The sequence below is a fragment of the Camelus dromedarius genome, chromosome 34 (genome assembly GCF_036321535.1).
Source record: "Camelus dromedarius isolate mCamDro1 chromosome 34, mCamDro1.pat, whole genome shotgun sequence".
Taxonomy (NCBI): Eukaryota; Metazoa; Chordata; class Mammalia; order Artiodactyla; family Camelidae; genus Camelus; species Camelus dromedarius.
This window is the reverse complement of record NC_087469.1, coordinates 18,861,972-18,879,461: the sequence shown is the minus strand read 5'-3', so window position 1 is coordinate 18,879,461 and position 17,490 is coordinate 18,861,972.

Below are 17,490 nucleotides of genomic sequence, written 5' to 3'. Positions count from 1 at the left end.
CCTGAGCTCACATAAGCGGGATCCCCCCACAGCACCTGCCCCACGAGGGGGCCCATTTGTGGTCCGTGGCTCCCCCTCTACCCCAGGTAGAAGAGGGGCTGGATTAGAGGGAGGGAGGGGACCTGGCCCTGTAGGGAATGACATGGGGACAACACTGAGGCTGGGCAACCCAAGGGCCAGGTGCTTCTGCGCTGAGAACTCCACGGGGTACACTCACCTGCAACCTTCACCCACAAAAACAATTACCAACAAGAAAATGGAAGGAAGTGATTTGCTAATTTGCCGGAGGTCACACCAGCTCTAGGGTGGAGAGACAGGACCCACATCCCCATCCAGCTCCTTTCCCAGTACTGGCCCTGCTCCCCGAAGGGCCAGGGCTGGAAGACGGACCAGGAGGGGTCAGGATGCAGCCCCAGCTCCGAGCTAATGAGTTTCCACTCTGCCCACAAATACAAACTGGAAAAGTGCCAGTCAGTGAGCGGAATCAGACTGATGGATTTATGAGTTACTGCCCTTTAAAAAGGGCGTGAATACCAACACTACGTGTGAGAAATGATAAAGTGTGCCCTTCATCTCTTTAGCCTCTTCAGAGTTCTCCTCTACCCTGGAACCTTCCACAGGCTGTGTTCCCGCCGTCGTCCTGTGAACTTAGCCTTCTGGGCAAAAGTTTCAATTACAAATAAACTTTTAGTGTATTCGGTGGGATGGGTTCACTTCGATGAAACATTTTGGTACCTTGCATCCATACTCATCAAGGAAATGTTTAAAAAATTTTTGTGACTCATAAACTGAGTATGTCATCAAAACAAGGTTGGTCAATTCATTTAAATAATTGTCATGTTTCAAAGATGTGGCAACATTACGATGCTAAGCCAGATTCAGCAACAAATCCCTGTTGTACACGTAAACGTGTGCTGGATACAGAGTGACTGACCCTGTGTCTGTCTGGTGTTAGGTACTCAAACACTCCAGGAAACGTACCCAGAATCAGAAAAGGACATTCTGTCTCTTAAAAACAGTTATATAAGAGATAAAATTAGAACACATTCCTGAAAGCTTTGGCACAATCATTTGAGACAAAAGCGTCTATAACTTCTGAGACTCGAGTTAAGAGAAATAGGTCTGCAAGGTGCTTCCTGATAATTGAATGGCAGGCAACAGCATGTACGCTGTGCAGGGAAATCAGCTCGTGTGTACACTTGGTATTGTCTGTATGACACTTGGGACAACCAAGTAAACACAGGCCCCCACCCAGTAAACTTGAAAGTATCTGTCCATGTCTGTGAGTCTGTTTCTATTTTGTAAATAAGTTCATTTGTGTCATTTTTTTTAGATTCCACATGTAAGTGTTATCATATTTTTCTTTCTCTTTCTGGCTTAGTATGACAATCTCCAGGTCCATCCATGTTGCTGCAAATGGCATTACTTTATTCTTTTTTATGGCTGAGTAGTATTCCATTGCATATATATTCCACAAAGACATAGAAAACAAACTTAACAGTTACCAGAAAGGGAAGGGAGTGGGAAGGGATAAATTGAGAGTTCGAGATTTGTGGATACTAACTACTATACATAAAATAGGTAATCAACAGGGTCATACCATACAGCACAGGGAACTACATTCAACATCTTGCAGTAACTTGTGGTGAAAAAGAACATGCAAACAAATATATGTATGTTCATATATGTCTGAAGCATTGTGTTGCACACCAGAAATTGACAAACAATGCAAACTGACTATTCTTCAATAAAAAAATATATACACAAAAAGAAAAATAAATAAATAATGTATCTGTCCAGAAAATTACACCAAGTAACGTCTTAACTTGTTTGATCTTCAAGAAGCACTCCACACTGCCCTCCCTCCGCAATCAACAGTTACTGGGAATAGCTGACAATGTTGTTCTTCCATTATATTATACAGTATTGTATTATATTATATTATTATACAGACACAGAAGTGCACAGGAGTTGTAGGTGGTACCTCACATTAGGTCAAAGGTGAAAATAAGAAACCACCATCCCCCAGGGGCAGGTAAGGGTCTCCCTTTGGAGACTGGATGTAAGACAAGCCGGAGCTCTTCAGAGTTCTCCATCCCACACCGTGGGGATCACCTACAAGGAAGCCAGAAGCAGTGGGGAAGGTGCTCAGAAGTGAGACGCTCTACACACAGTTTAGAAGATTTCTCCTGGTTTGGCTCAGGTCTGTAGAACAAGCTACTTAGACAAGAGTGAAGATTCAGGTAAAAGCCTTCAGGGTAATGAGGTTGCCTATGGTGGGTCTCCTCAAATCCAACTCGATACAGTCACGCCTTGGCACCTTAGAGACCTTGGTTCCAGGACCCCCCAGAGATATGAAAGTCCGAGGATGCTCAAATCCCTTTGTCAGCCCTTCATATCCTTCATGTACATATATAAACAGAGAGAGAGGGAGAGACACACACACACATATGTATGCATATATATGGTCTTGCTTTATTCTTTCCCATCACAGCTTACTACAAAGTGAGGAATACCGCTCCCTGTGCTGTGCAGTAAACCCTTGTTGTTCAGCTTGGATGTGTCCTGTTTTCTAAGTTCTCAGACTCCCGCTGTGGGCGGCATCCCACAATTCGGTTACTCCCTCCTTAGACCAGTTTCTTTTCTGGTGACTTTGATCCCACGCTTTCCCAGCTTCCTCCCTAATGACTGGCAGCTGACACTCTCCAGCCTTTCTCGGCCCCTCCTTTCTCGGGCACCAATACTGGAACCTGCACTCCAGCTACACCCTCTCCTAATTTTGATGATTTTAGCAACACATATAAGCTGATCTCTCCCCAATGTGTATCCCTGACTCTCAGCATTGTCCTGAGCTCCACCATCATAAATCTACTTGCAAACCCCCCTTGATTCTAAGTCGTGCACTGAGTAAACCTGAGAAGGACCCCTGCTTCCTCCTCCCCTCCCCCGACCTATGTCTTCTCCCGCTTTGTCCACGTGGGTAGAAAGAATCACAATCCATCAAAGTGCTCAAGTCAAACCCCTGGAAGGCGTCCTCATGGTGAATGCCAGCCTCAAGCCCTACTGTTCTCCAAAACACGTTGTTTCCACATCTGCCTTTCTCTATACTCACTGCCACATCCTTTGTCCAAGCTGCCACCTTTGCCTCTCATCGGCATGACCACAGAACCTCCAAAGTGATCTTTTATCCTCAACCCCTGCCCCTCTGCATTATACGTACAGCACTCAGGGTGATTTAGAAATAGACACACAAGATATTCTTTTGCTGAAAACCCCTACTCCTTCCCATGGCGCCCAGAGAAAATGCAGGGCAGGGCGTGAGCTGGTGCCTGCCTACCTACCTGGCCTCTCTTATCACACTGTCACGCTTGTCCCAAAGCTTGGCCACAATGGCGTCCTTAGTCCTTCCCAACCACGCCAAGACGGTTGCAGTCGCACAAGCTGCGCACTTGTTTTCTCCTCATTAGAATTCTGTCCTTCCTTCCAGACTCTGCCTGGCTGGCTCCTTCCCATCCCTCAAGGCTCAGTTCAACAACTCCCACCTCCAGAGTCCATTCCAGCCCACCCTACCCTGCACCACTCATTTCCCATCACTTCACTGGCCTCTTTTCTTCTCTGCCCTTGTTTACTTGTGTGTTTATCATCTTTTCCCACTAACATGGCAGCCTCCAGGAAAGTGAGGACTGTCTTGGTCGCCTGTGTATTCCGACCACCTGGAATAATGCCTGCACTCACTGGATGTTAGGTAATTGGATAAATGAATAAATGAACAATATACACTAGCTAAACTGAGAGCAAAATGCTGGTTATCACCCAGACAGAACGGGCAGCGTTATTCTGAGGTTTGCCTTACTGGTCTTCTACAAAAAGCAGTCGGGTACAGAGCACAGGCTGTGTACAACCTAAAAGAATTTCATCTTTCCTCTGCCCACTGAGACAGTTTGCTGAATACACCCTAGAAAATAACCTTAATCCATACCTCATGCCCTTCGTTATAACTCTAACACAGGGGCCATCTCTCTAAATGGAATGCCAGGTATAAAGAAATTATGGTTTATTTCTAGAGTTATACCCAGAACCACATTATCACAGCTTTATGTGCAAAGCATCCCCTGTATTAAGTGCAAAGCATCCCCTTGCCTTGGTCAGTCTATAACCAGAGAAATGGGAAGAGACTTGATTCCAGAAGTCACTCTCAGATGAAGAATTTTGCAGCATGCATGAATGACTTTGCTACGTCATTCACCTCTCCCCAGGAAACTATCCAGAAGACCTCAGTCATATTTGCAGTGGTGAGAAAGCCTCACTGCATCCCACACCCTCCCCCTGCCACACTCACCCACTTAACAGGGCTCACTGCGGGTCCGCGTGTCAGAGCGCTCCACCCACATGGGCCTGAGGGGCCTCACAGCCCAGCTCCCCGCCATTTCTAATAGAACAAGGAATAATACACAGAATATTAAAAAAAAATTAATAGCAAGAATAAATTATTAATTCAATTAAAGCTCGAGCCCTCTAATAATTCCTTTTCATTGCGTTTATTAAAAGGAATAATTAATTGCTAAGAGGGTATTTTAAAAACACACATAAACTGCTGACTCTGCCTCTGAGCGGAAGGGCAGAGCTTCTGCTCCTGCGGGAATCACAGCGGGGGTGGGCGGGACACAGCTCCGGCAGGGACTCAGACGCCCTCTCAGGGCTTCTCCCTACATTTTCACAGCTGAAAACTAAGGAGTTTAAATAGGAGGGGGGCTGGACTTTTTCCTTCGGACCTAGGACGAGAATCTCCTTTGGGACTGTAAAAGAAGCTTGGTCATTTCGGAGGCCACGTTATTTAACTTTTCTGGGTGTCGGTTTCCTTACCTATGAAGTGGGAATCATCACAGAATCAGTCACGTAGACGGCCATGAGACTGACGCGGGCCCTAGAACTACCTGATGGGTCCTGGCATTAATTCTGCACAAGACCTGGGTGCTCTGTGGTTCCATCCCTGGTGAGTCACAGGGTCCTTCTCCAGCGAAGAGGCTGACCTTCAGAACCAGCTCCCTTTGGCCAGTGGTCTGATGACCCACCGCTTAGCTACACCTGAGGCTTGAGAAAAAGACTCAAGGGAACCACTCTTAACAGACACTCACACCTAAGATAGATAAGAAATATGCATTTTTCCAGTGAGACCTCAGTTTTCTGGCATCATGTGGAGGAATGCAGTGTATCATGTAAATGAGTTTTGAGACAAACTGAAGTTTAAAAGTATATGCACCAAGATTATCACCTTAATTTTAACCGACTTTGATGATAAACTGCTGAAAACATGCGGCGCCCTTCATTGGCTCGGGAGACAAGTGTGCTGAGTGTGACTGAATGTATCTGAAAGTGTTTATGCCTCAGGTGCTTCATTCTGAGCGCCCATTTCCCGCTGATACTTTAGGGCTAGTGAGATATTTAGGAATATGCTCTCTACCTACATACACAGCTATGATTTCCTTGATTCCCCTCTTGTTACTACTCCTGGTTGTTGCAACACTTGAGCAAAACGACAACCCTGCTATGTTACCCCGATTTCACCTAAGGACAAAATGTCAGCACCACGGACAGCGACGGCAGCGTTTCATTAGGAGGTGAGCCTGTCAGTCTTCCCCTGAGGTCTTTGTTCTTTGTTCTACAGGAGACAGGGCTCGAATTTAGGACCGAGATTCCGCTGTCGTCCTGGACTAAAACGCTCCAGGTAAGAAGACTAGAGAAAGAGACCCTCGGTAAAATGTATTTTTCTACGGACGGCAATCCCAGGTCTACGAACGTGTATCTGACCCTGGGAGTAAGTTAGACGGCCGCAAAGGGAATCTGGTGACCTGGGGCAGGGAACTCTCCACCCCCCAACTTCTCTCTCTTCACCAAACCTTTTTCATATCACCCTTCTATCTCCCTTAATTTTCTGTGGTCAGTGCTCACACACACCACTCCAGGTCTACAATAACTCTGTCAGGAAATTTGGATATGGACTTAGACAAAAAATGACTCTTGGGAAGATATTTATGACTAATCAACAAGAAAAAATCCATCTCAATTTTGTAAGTAAAGAAGTAGGGGTGGGGAGTAAAAGCCAGCAGCAGGCGCCCCTGCATGGGGTTTAAGAAGGGAGGCGGGGGTGGCGTTTTCTACATCAGAACATCCACGTCTGAGTCAAAGCACTGATATGGCAAATAATTTTCAGAGAGCATCTCAAGATGTACATAATTCAATACCACAATAATGAAAGTCCAACAAAACCACAGTATTCTGTTACTGTAAGACAGCACAGAGCACAAGCATTGCAATCACTAACACCCTTAGACTAACCCGGTCAACTTAGTCGGGTTAACCACCACACCCATCTATAAGCATCTCTCCATCTTTACTGCCTCCACCATCGTCAAATCTGCTGCCATCCCTCACCCGGATTCTGTATAACCTCTACAGGGAACAGTTTCCACTTCTCAGCCTTAGGAACTATTTCCCCAGTGGTCAGCCTGCACCCTCTTGTCATAACCCAGGAGCTCAGCTCAGGCCATGTCAGGGCTCTACTTAAAATGCTCCGACGGCTCCCTCTCATATGATGAACTGAGACCCACATCTGTTACCTGGCTTTCAGAGCCCTGCCCTCTGGCCCTTCCCACCTTGCCCACACTTCTGTCCACTGTCCACTCTGCTACAGACACAGCAGTCCCTTTCCTCTGCATGCAACACATGAGGCTTGTTTTCCACGATTGGAGCGGTCTATTTCAGACCCTTCTCTCCATTTAGACCTCAGCTCAAATGTCACTTCCTCTCAGACAGATGGCCACTAGCCCACCAATACACAGTGGCCACCCAGGCAGCCTGGATCAAGGCACCCCACAGGAGCCTGCATCTTTGTACAAGTCCGTGTGTCTGCTCCCCATCTCCCTGTGTGAGAACAGATGCTCTGAGAACATGTGACACCCCTCCCCTCTACTGCAGAATCCATGTCCATCTCACGCGTGTGATAAATATTTCAGTGAGAGAACGAATGTTTACTCTGCACCAGGTACTGCTGAATAGTTTATACAGGTTATTTTGTTTAATCCTTAACACCCCTACGAGGCGGTTTCTATTAATTACTCTTCTTATTCACCAGTGAGGCTAAGTAAATTGCCCAGCTGACACCCATTCCCCTCTCCTCGTCATCCGCCTCTACTCCCCCCTGTATTACACTGTGATGCTGTAACCGAGCAGGACCCTATTGTCACCGGGGACCATCCGATTCCTGTAATGGTGTCAGTAACTGCTTCACTGGATGATGGTTTAAAGGGTTTTCTCATGCTTTTGGTGACCAGGGTCGGGCTGGAGAGGAGGGAGGCGTGGGTGGTCCACACAACCCCCTCGTGGTGCTGGTGCTGTGTGCAGGGATCATTCTCAGTGCCCTGCTCCAGCCCCCAGTATCCTGCTCTTGACCCCTTGTGGTTTCCTTACATCCTGTTGCTTGCGGTGCAGGTCTCAGCCTGCTTGAAAGCTGAAAGATTTATCCACCTGACTTTAAGCTGCACAAGTTTCTCTCTAGAGCCCTTTTCCACGGAGCCCCTTCCTACGCATCCTTTTTTCTAGGTAAAAGAATATTAAGAGAGTCCCAAAGCCAGAGGTGAACTTCATACCCAGCAGAGGAAAGGGGACCCGTGCATCTGCAAAACCAAGAGCAACGTTGCAACAATTTGTTACCCTGTATTTGATCTATATGGAAACTAGCTCTGCCCCTTGAACTCTTGAATTTTACTATAAAATCCCTTGCCTTCTCTCCCTGCAGGCTCACAGTCTTAGAGGCGTTAGCCCACTGTGACCTCCCCTGCCTGCAAAGAAATAAAGCTGCCTTTCCTACTTCATCCAAAACTCTGTCCTCGAGTCTCAGTTTGGTAAGTGGGGTACAGCGGCCGTGTTTCTGCACCAATACCCTCCAGGAAATACTGTGCCTGGCGGGGCTCCCAATACTGACAGGAGGCTTCTCCTTCACTGGAAGAAGGTCAAGGGGGGTTCCTTAGTTTTAGCATGGGGTTTATTTTACTGTGTCCTCACTTCTTTGAAATTGGTGACTGCACGCCCAGTAATACAAGTGGGGAGGGGAAGGCGGCTGTCGCGGGCGCAGGCCCTGGAGCTCACTGTCTGCGATCACACCCCCATTCCTCCAGGCTTTAGGGCTAATGTCTTGAGCAGGTTCCTAAAGTGTCTGTGCTCTGGCCCTCACTCTGTAAACCAGGGATGAACACAGAGCTGCAAGCATTAAGTGAGATAATACGTGAGGTGCCTGGGAAGAGAACACGGCCAAGTTTTTTTTAAAAAGACTTCAGTGAATGTTGTCAAGAATTTTTATTATTACTAAACATACTTCTGACTCCTCAATTACGCAGGACACCCTCGTCCTCCCCGAGAACATTTCATATGTTACAACAACCCAAACGTATTGCCCAGGGGACTTTTATACTAAGACAGACTCTTCTTCTCCCTCCACTTTTGCTTGCTGGAGGGTAAGAACCCTGGAGCTGCAGCTCCCCAGGGAAGCAGGGTACCGTGCAGCACTAACTTAATAAAACTCAGTGATGGGACTAGGGAGGGCTGGTGCTCGGTCCAGAGCCTCTTGTCTTGGGCTCCAGCGGAAACGGAAGTGGGAGGAGAATCTGGCTACTAATTAAACAGTCATCCAGCGGCTGGAGCGGGAGAAGCAAGTTCAGTGTCTTTGAACTGGATAAATAAATGTCCTGCTTAGGAGGAGCAAACCCACTGGGGGAACAGAGGATCGGGGACCTGGAATTTGCCCCTAAAGCACGGACGTGTTTGGAGAACCCTGCCTGGGTGTTAAGCTGGGACTCGGGACAGGGAGGAAGATGCAGGGCCCCCCAGTCCGCCAAGTGCAACCAGGAGAGCTCGGTACCAGGAAGCGGGGGTCTCAGGAGGGGCCCACGTGGGACGTGGGGACAGGGGTGTCCCTGCGCCCCCGACAGTCAGCCCGGCCCGGGTGCCAACTGGCGGTGGCCGCCACACTCGCAGGAGAAACAGCGCGGCCCTGCCAGCTTTCAGCGACAAAAGGAGTGTTTATAGCAGGCGCGCTGACAGCTGTCCGAGTGCCACATTTATTTACAAAATGTTAGTGAAATTACTGACAGTTGGCGCAGTGGAGGCAAAGCTGAGAGGAAAGCTGACATTTCTTGATCGAGTGGGTGCTCCCCGCCCTGGTTCTGTTCCTCACCGACTTTGGAATTCCACTGTCGGCTCGTCAGCTCATCTGCGGATGACTTCTGCCTGACTCACTGGCCACTTTTTGAGGCTTGGGGTGTCCTGGCCGTTAAACTGCTCCATGCACCTTGCTTCCAGAGGCCCTGGGGCTAAAAGTTGCCCTGAGGATTGGCTGGTCTGACCAGCCCCTATGTCCACACCGGCTCGGACCCAGCCTCAAAAGCTTCCAGAAAGCCTCCTGCAGGCAGGTGTACGCCCACCGGGAGAAGCATGTGCTCATTAAGTGATGACTGAGCACATAACCAGCACCATCTCGACAGCAGACAGGTTCTCTGTGACGGCGCCAGGCCACGTGTTTCCATTTTTTATCTTCCTGACGGGGGCAATTAAGATAGAGGAAGAAGAATGAGGCTGATAAATGAAGATCAGATTTAGACCCTGAAACATATTTCTGATACATTTACACACTCCCTTCGCCTCAAATGTTGAAAAAGGCAGATACTGCTTTAAACTAGTCTCTTTAACTTTTTTTCTAATGTGCTTCTTCTGATGTCAAGTAACGTGAGCTTTTTATTGAAGTAGATTCGATTTACAACGCTGGGCTTTTTCCTGGTGTACGGCATGGTGATTCAGTTATACACGTACATACACTCCTTTTCATATTCTTTTTCATTATAAGCTATTACAAGGTATTGAATATAGTTCCCTGTGCTGTGCAGCAGAACCTTGCTGTTTATCTATTTTATACCAAATAACGCGTTTTGGGTGACAATTTAAAACATACAGATAAGCAAAGACTAACTCGGCAGGCCTCGTCTGACATCCTATTTGAAGCTGTGGCCTTCACCCCTTTCCATCCCCCAGGCTCCCCAGCCTTCTCCACAGCCTGCATCACCAGTTAATAGATTCTGTGTGCATTTTGTTGTCAGTCCCTTTCCTCCAGAAGGAAGTTCTGTGAGGGCAGGAATTGCAGGGTGTTCTGTGAACTACTAAATCCACAGGGGCTGGAATGCTGCCGGCACGTGGCCAGCAGTGCGTAAACACCCGCTGAATAAAATCAAACCTGACATCCGCAAGAGCATCCGTGTCCCGACAGACCCGCCGGCTCTCACCTGGGACCTGAAGTGGGTCAGGCCGTGGCTGCAGGGGAGGGACTAGCCCCGGAGGCCTGAACTCTGCTCCCCGCTCTCCGTCCAGGGTGGGGCCAGCTTCAGTGAGTGACCGCCTGCTGCTCCAGGCCGGGGTCCTGCCCTTCCTGCCTCCTCCCCGACGTCCCTCTGGCCCCTCCTGTGCTCCTCCAGCCTCCCCTCCCATACCCTGCGTTGCAAGTGGCTCCTGGGCAGCAGGGAGACCCTTCTCAGCCTCTTCCTGAGGTCCTGGTTCTGAAGCCTCCCCACCTGGCCAGACTGGAGGCTTGCTGGGCACAGGAACTGTGCCCCACTTATCCCCGTGGCCCTCATGGGGCTCCGTGATGCCCACACGTGGTCACAGGTGCACAAAGGGCTCCACACCCCAGACGCAGCAGCACGCGCTCGAGAGGAGGGCTCTTGTTACTTTGATTGGATTTTATAACATTGGCCCCTTTCTGACTGTGGAAAAGTAAAACTTCATTTCTAAAAATGTAATAAATATGGAAAACACAGGAAGATAATGAAAGTCACTCATAATTCCACTACCCAGAAGCTTTACAAGCATGGCTACGTGGGTAGGAGGGCCCCTCAGCATGTATTGTTTTTAGCAGGCATGTGTGCACACACACTCACATTCCAGGGCATCGAACCATTCTCGACTGATGAGTGAGAGACCAGTTAATTATCTGAAATGACTTAGAGGGAGTTCTGCCTTTGTTCACATTCAGATGGTATTAATTTCAAGTTATTAGAAAACACATAATGTTAAATGAAAAAATCCTCAGGATAACAAATAAAATTTATTTTTAGATAAAGTAAAAACAAAACTAAACTACTATTTAAGGATACTTATATATTTGGTAAAATTCTAAAAAAAATCAAGAAATGATTAAAAAGAAAAGTGTTCAGGGCAGTGGTCAGCGCCTCAGAGACAGCAGATAAAACAGAGCAGGAACACAGGAGGCCTCACAGGTCATGGAAGAGTGGGTGGAGGGCACACGAGGGAGCAATCTGCTGTGTTTTTACACACAGATACGTTACATACACATTGGTGTGTGAAGTATTTCATAACAGAAAGGAAAATAATACCTCTTTGGCTCCCGGATACATGAAGCACGGTGCTACTCCAGTAAACGTTTCATCAAGTGCATATCAGAAGAGCACCCTAATTTGAAAAGACACCTGCACCACAATGTTCACAGCAGCACTATTTACAATAGCCAAGACATAGAAACAACCCAAAAGTCCATTGGCAGGTGACTGTATAAAGAAGCTGTGGTATATTTATACAATGGAATACTACTCAGCCATAAAAAAGAATGAAACAATACCATTTGCAGCAACATGGATGGACCTGAAGATTGTCAGTCTAAGTGAAGTAAGCCAGAAAGAGAAATAAAAATACCATATGATACCACTCATAGATGGAATCTTAAAAAAGAAAAATAAAAAAAAGGACACTATGAACTCATCTACAAAACAGAAACAGATTTGCAGACTTAGTAAGCAATCTTATGGTTATGGGGAAAGGGGGCGAGAAGGGGTAAATTTGGGAGTTTGAGATTTGCAAATGTTAGCCACTATATATAAAAATAGATTAAAAAATAAGATTCTTCTGTATAGCACAGGGAACTATGTTCAATATCTTACGATAACATTTAATGAAAAAGAATATGAAAATGAATATATGTGTGTATGTGCATGACTGGACGTTGTGCTGTACACCAGAGATTGACACGTTGTAACTGACTGTACATCAATTTAAAAAAAAAGTTTACCAAGGGCCTGCCATGAACTAGGCCCAGCATGAGGGGCTGGCAGCCCTGAAAATGCACACAGAGGAAGGAGGACCAACCTCAGGGCAATGAGTGATGCTCATCCTTCATCATGCCCATCTGCTTGGACCATAATCCCATCCCTCTTTCTAGTAGAAAAGGTTTTGGATAAAGAATTAATAGAAAATAAAGTCTAAATTACAGAATTAATAGAAATTATAGAACTAATAGAGAAGTTCAGAATGTATTTCTGAGAGGAACTGTATGCAAATATTAATAGGTGTATGTTTGAAAAGAATGAAATAGTGCCATTTCCAGCAACGAGGAAGTCAGTCAGAGAAAGACAAATAACATATGACATCATTTATATGTGGAATCTAAAAAAAAATTGATACAAATGAACTTATTGACAAATCAGAAATAGACTCACAGACATAGAAAACAAACTGGCTACCAAAGGGAAAACGGGTAGGAGGGATAAATTAGAAGGCTGGTATTAACAGTTACCCACTGCCATAGACAAAACAGGTCAGCAACAGGACCTACTGTATAACACAGGGAACTATATTCAGTGTCTTGTAATAATTTATAATGGAAAAGAATCTGAAAAATAATGTATGTATACGTATAACTGAATCACTTTGCTGTACACCTGAAACTAACACAACTACACTTCAATAAAGAAAAATAAATTTTTAAAAATAGGATGTTTAATGTTTTGTCTGCAGTCCAGTAGTAATTCTTATGAAATTTAGACCAAAAACACTTGTAGGTTTAACCAACAACCCAGCATCAGCCAAGGCAGTAATAACAAAGCAAAATGCTCAGTGACCACTTACTCTTTTTAAAAGTAGTGAACATTTTTTTCAATTAAAATAATAAAATAAGAACAGTGGTTTACGGCCTTTCTGCTGAAGCATTTCTTACAAACCGTTCTTTCAGGACATTTCATCAGTTTCACCCATCGTAAGACCATGAGCAACACGGGCCTGGCGGCGTGGCTGAACCTCCAACCACAAATGGAAATGAACGTCTAGGGATGGCCACCGCTTACCCACCCAGGAGGCCAACGGCCTGGCCTCTGGGGACACTCCTTGATCCATCAAGGAAATCCTCACAATGTAACAGCTGGAAGCGGCTTCACACTTTGCGAATCAGTGTGGGTTGAACCAAAGAGAGAACGAGACAGAACAGGAGCTTTTCCCTGGATTCCAGGAAGCGCTGCTAAGGCAAGGAGGCTCAGTGAGCCAGCCGGAGGGCTCTGCCCGTCTGTGACACCAAGATACAAGTCAAAAACAGTCTTTGCCCTTGAAGAACTTATAACTGAACAAGGGTGAGACATGAAAATAATAATAAAATACAGAAACATGAAAAAACTTGTAAATACACAGCAGCCAAAATGCCCAAACTGCGCCAGTGGCTTCCATAAATCTAAGAACAAAATGGGAAGTGGTCACTATGGTCACCATGGCCATGGGGACTGGCCTCGGTCCACTCTCCCCTCCCCCGTCTGCTGGGAGCCAAGGACACCCTCCCATATGGACACACACACTCTCGCTTCCTCACTTCGTCAGATCTGACTCAAAGGCCCCTCCTCAGAAGGACCTCTTCCAACCAGAGGGTCTGAAATTAGCACCTGCCCTCCATTTCCCAGGTATTACTCAGTCCCATTTCACAGATAAGAAAATAAAGGTTCCTCGAGGTTAGCAGTTTCCCAGATCAAGTTCTGGCTCAAAGCCGTCCCAAGCCTGGAGTCCACCTTTGTTCACGACAGAATACATTCTCCGTTAGCATGATTTAAACAAGCGAGAATGGAGAGCTGCAAGTGTTTAGGACCTACGTTTATGTGTCATATCTAACAAAGCTCTAAAGAAGCTCTCTGCAGGGTAGGCATTCGACTACGGGAAGCGGACATGGGTTAACCCATCTCCAGGGCTCCCTTCAAGTCCTAGAATTTCATGTCTGTCACAGCTTCAAAACGTCTTTCTCGGGGTCAAATCCCACCCTCTGAAGCATCCCACCTTTGGCACCTCTTTCCTTTTAGTTCGTAGGGAAAACCACGCTGGGGGTGGGATTCGGAGGGCCTGCTGAAAGCGTATGCTTGAAGAAACAGCATACAACCAGAGAGGGCAACAACCAAATGCACTTGGCTCCGCATCGAGGTCACCAGCCCCGACACACCTTCGGAGAAAACAGAAGGCAGCAGGGAAATCATCTGTTTGGGATAAAAATTCAAAAAAATTTTTTTATCTAAACCTGTCATCTAGGTTAACTCTCCAAGTCCTCCAGCCAGCACACGTGAAGGTCAGGCCTGCTTCTCCCAAAGACTAGAAGATGCTGGGAGGGGCAGGACTCACTCCCCACCACCTGGTCTGAGCCGGCCCAGCAGCCCAGTGGGGTTCCCAGAGCCCGGTACCAATTACTATTCTGTATTAACAGTAACAAGCAAAGTGACTATTTTTTCAATACCAAAGATAACCCTAAGGGCAGGGAAATGTCAAACTGGATGGTTAATAAAGTTGGTGCAAAAGCTTCAGGGCTGAGATGTTAAATTTTCAGGCACAAACGGAGATGATCCAAGGAGAGAAAAAAATGTGCAGACCTCGGCTCCTTAGCATACACAGTGTGTAGGTCTGATTACTGAACAGAGATATGAAATATGTGCTAAATAATTCTTCTCAACAGCTCATTAGGCCTAATCCATCTCTGATTTCTACGAGTCCATTAATTCCAAATATGTGCCTGCTTGTACACACACACACACACACACACACACATGTCCACACGTGGTCATAAAACGCCGGCTTAATTTCACAATCTGATGTCCTGGGAACGGCAACAGGTAAGACAACGAATCGGATATTTATGCAGATTTTAAATGTGTATAATTTTCAGATGTGATAAATGAGAAAAATGGACCAAAGAAAGATGACACTGCAGTTCAAAAACACTAGACCCACAAGAGTAGACAGGTGTGAGGTGGGAGGCCATGCACCAAATACCCGGTTCTGCCGGAACCACACAGCTGGGAGAAACTGGGCAGCCTCCACTCGGGCGCTACACAAGCTAAATAACACTGACACGGCGCTGGACTGGTTTACGTGGGATTTTTGTGTATTTTTCATCTCCTAAAAATGCTCCCTCCTGTCAATGTGGTGCCAGCCCCTACAGACATGCGAAGTCCTAAATCCGTCTGTTTCACTCATTTCTCCTTTAGTTCTGAGACCGCCTCCTTCTTGCCCCACTCTTCTCTCACGAGGTCATGAAACCTGCTGATTCCTCTGCCTAGAATGTGTTTCCTGCTGATCCCTGCAGGGCCGTCCCCACCATCACACCTGAGACTGCCCTGCAAATACCCCTGTCCCTGCACCCCAGATCACTCTGCCCCTCACCAGTATTTAACTTTCCACCACTCAACATACTGTTTGTCTGCTTATTTACGTATTCACAGCTGGTGCCCGTTAGGTACAGTTGTGCAGGCTGTGCACTGCTCAAGAGCACCGGGTGGAGGGAGTTGAAGAAACGCAGGTCTGTCTCTCCAACCAGGAGCCCGAGTCAATGAGTCAGCCTGGAGGAAGGGGACCTATTCCTAGGTTGTCTGTGCATCTTAGTTTTGTTCACTGTGTGCAATCTGTTTCCCTTTGTAAAAATAGCTCTGTGAGGAGAGGAATTGGGGCCTAGAATGGTGCCTGGTCCATACAAGATGTATAGTAAGCAGTGACACATGAAAGCCAGTCCACGTCTTCTCCAAGGATACAGTGAGCTCTCATCGCCACCAGGGCCACCCATCAGTCTGAAACAGCAATGAAAGCAAAATGATCCCACCCCCTCAACACCACAAAACCGTGGAACGGAGCCACCTTACGTCGAGACGTCTCCGCATCACCTCTGTTCCCTGCAGACCCACCCACACGACCCCTTTCCCCCCTCCCTGTCCCCTCTCCCCAAAGCTGCAGGTGACAGCCTCCCCCACCTGCATGCTCTTCTAAAACCTGACCTCTGACAGCGGTTTCTCTCCTTTTTCTTCAGCACTTTAAAGAACAAGCCTACAGATCATTCCATCTGTCTCTTTCCTGTGCGTCAGTTAAAACACTGAATGTTAGGCTCTCTCTAGCACAGAAGGTTACACTAAATAAGACACCTCTAGCCATTAATGAGCCATTTGTCATCTAAGAGGCATTTTCGCTAATTATAGCACGTCTCGAGTTGTACCCATTATGGACATGTGCTAATTTGCTTCAAGGTAAAACTTTATTTGTCACTGGTTTTCACATACTTAGAGAGTAAAGCAGGCATTTTTACTTGGTTCAGAGATGTAAAGACTCAAGCAAATGGTTATCAATCACTGGAGGCTTCCGTTTGAAAAGGCCACATTTCCTACTTTCAGACACGCAAAAACCAGCCAAAGGCTTGACAAGAAATTTTAATAAGTGCTTAAGTTTGTATTATATATATATATCTGTATTTCTATGCAGCTGAAATCAGACAACACGAATTATAACCATACTGAATTAGGAAGGGTAGTGCTAACTACTGTAAGAAGCGAACTCCAGCATCCAAAAGACTATCACAACTGAAGTGCACCTTAATGTACTTCTCCTTTGTGCCATAATCTAACGGGCGAGGTTCCGGGTCAGCTGGCCAGGCGGGGGGGCCGAAGCCCTCTCTGTGCGGGCATTTAGCGACTCGGCTGATGGCGCGTCTGCCAAACAGGACACAGTTTCCAAGGTGATCGTAGACATCAGCGTCCAGATGGCGTGAGGAGCAGCGGCCTGAAGTCGCTCATGTGGGAGCTTTTTAGGGGACAACCCACACATCATTTTTGTTTGCATCCCTTTGGGTAGAACTCTGTCACTGGGCCACATCTCAATTCAGCAGAGGCTGGGAGACTCAGTCAAGCTTTGTGCTGGGAGGAAGATAAACAGTGTATTTTTGAACAGCTGAGAACCTCTCCCTTAATGTAAAGAATTGAACAGAGCAGAATGGATCATGCCCATGTTCTTATCCCACACGGGAAACAGGGGCCTGGGCAGCCTCGTTTTCTCAACAGGATACCACAATGAGTTGTGACAGAGCCACGGCTAAAACTCAGGTCACCCTGGCCCTAGACTGCCATTCAAAACAATGAAAGCTGACAAGACTTTTCAAAATCATCCGCTACAAAGAGCCCTGTAGCTGCAGAATTTGCACCAATGTCAGCTTGGACCCGGGGCCCCATCTTCTGTCCCACAAACCTCTCGGCGGGGCTCCCAGGATCAGGAGATTCCTCGCAGTACGATCTGCCCACAACAAACCCATCTCATGCTCCGGCTTCCCCGGCACAACTCTAATTTGAAAAGACACACGCACCCCAGCGTTCACGGCAGCAC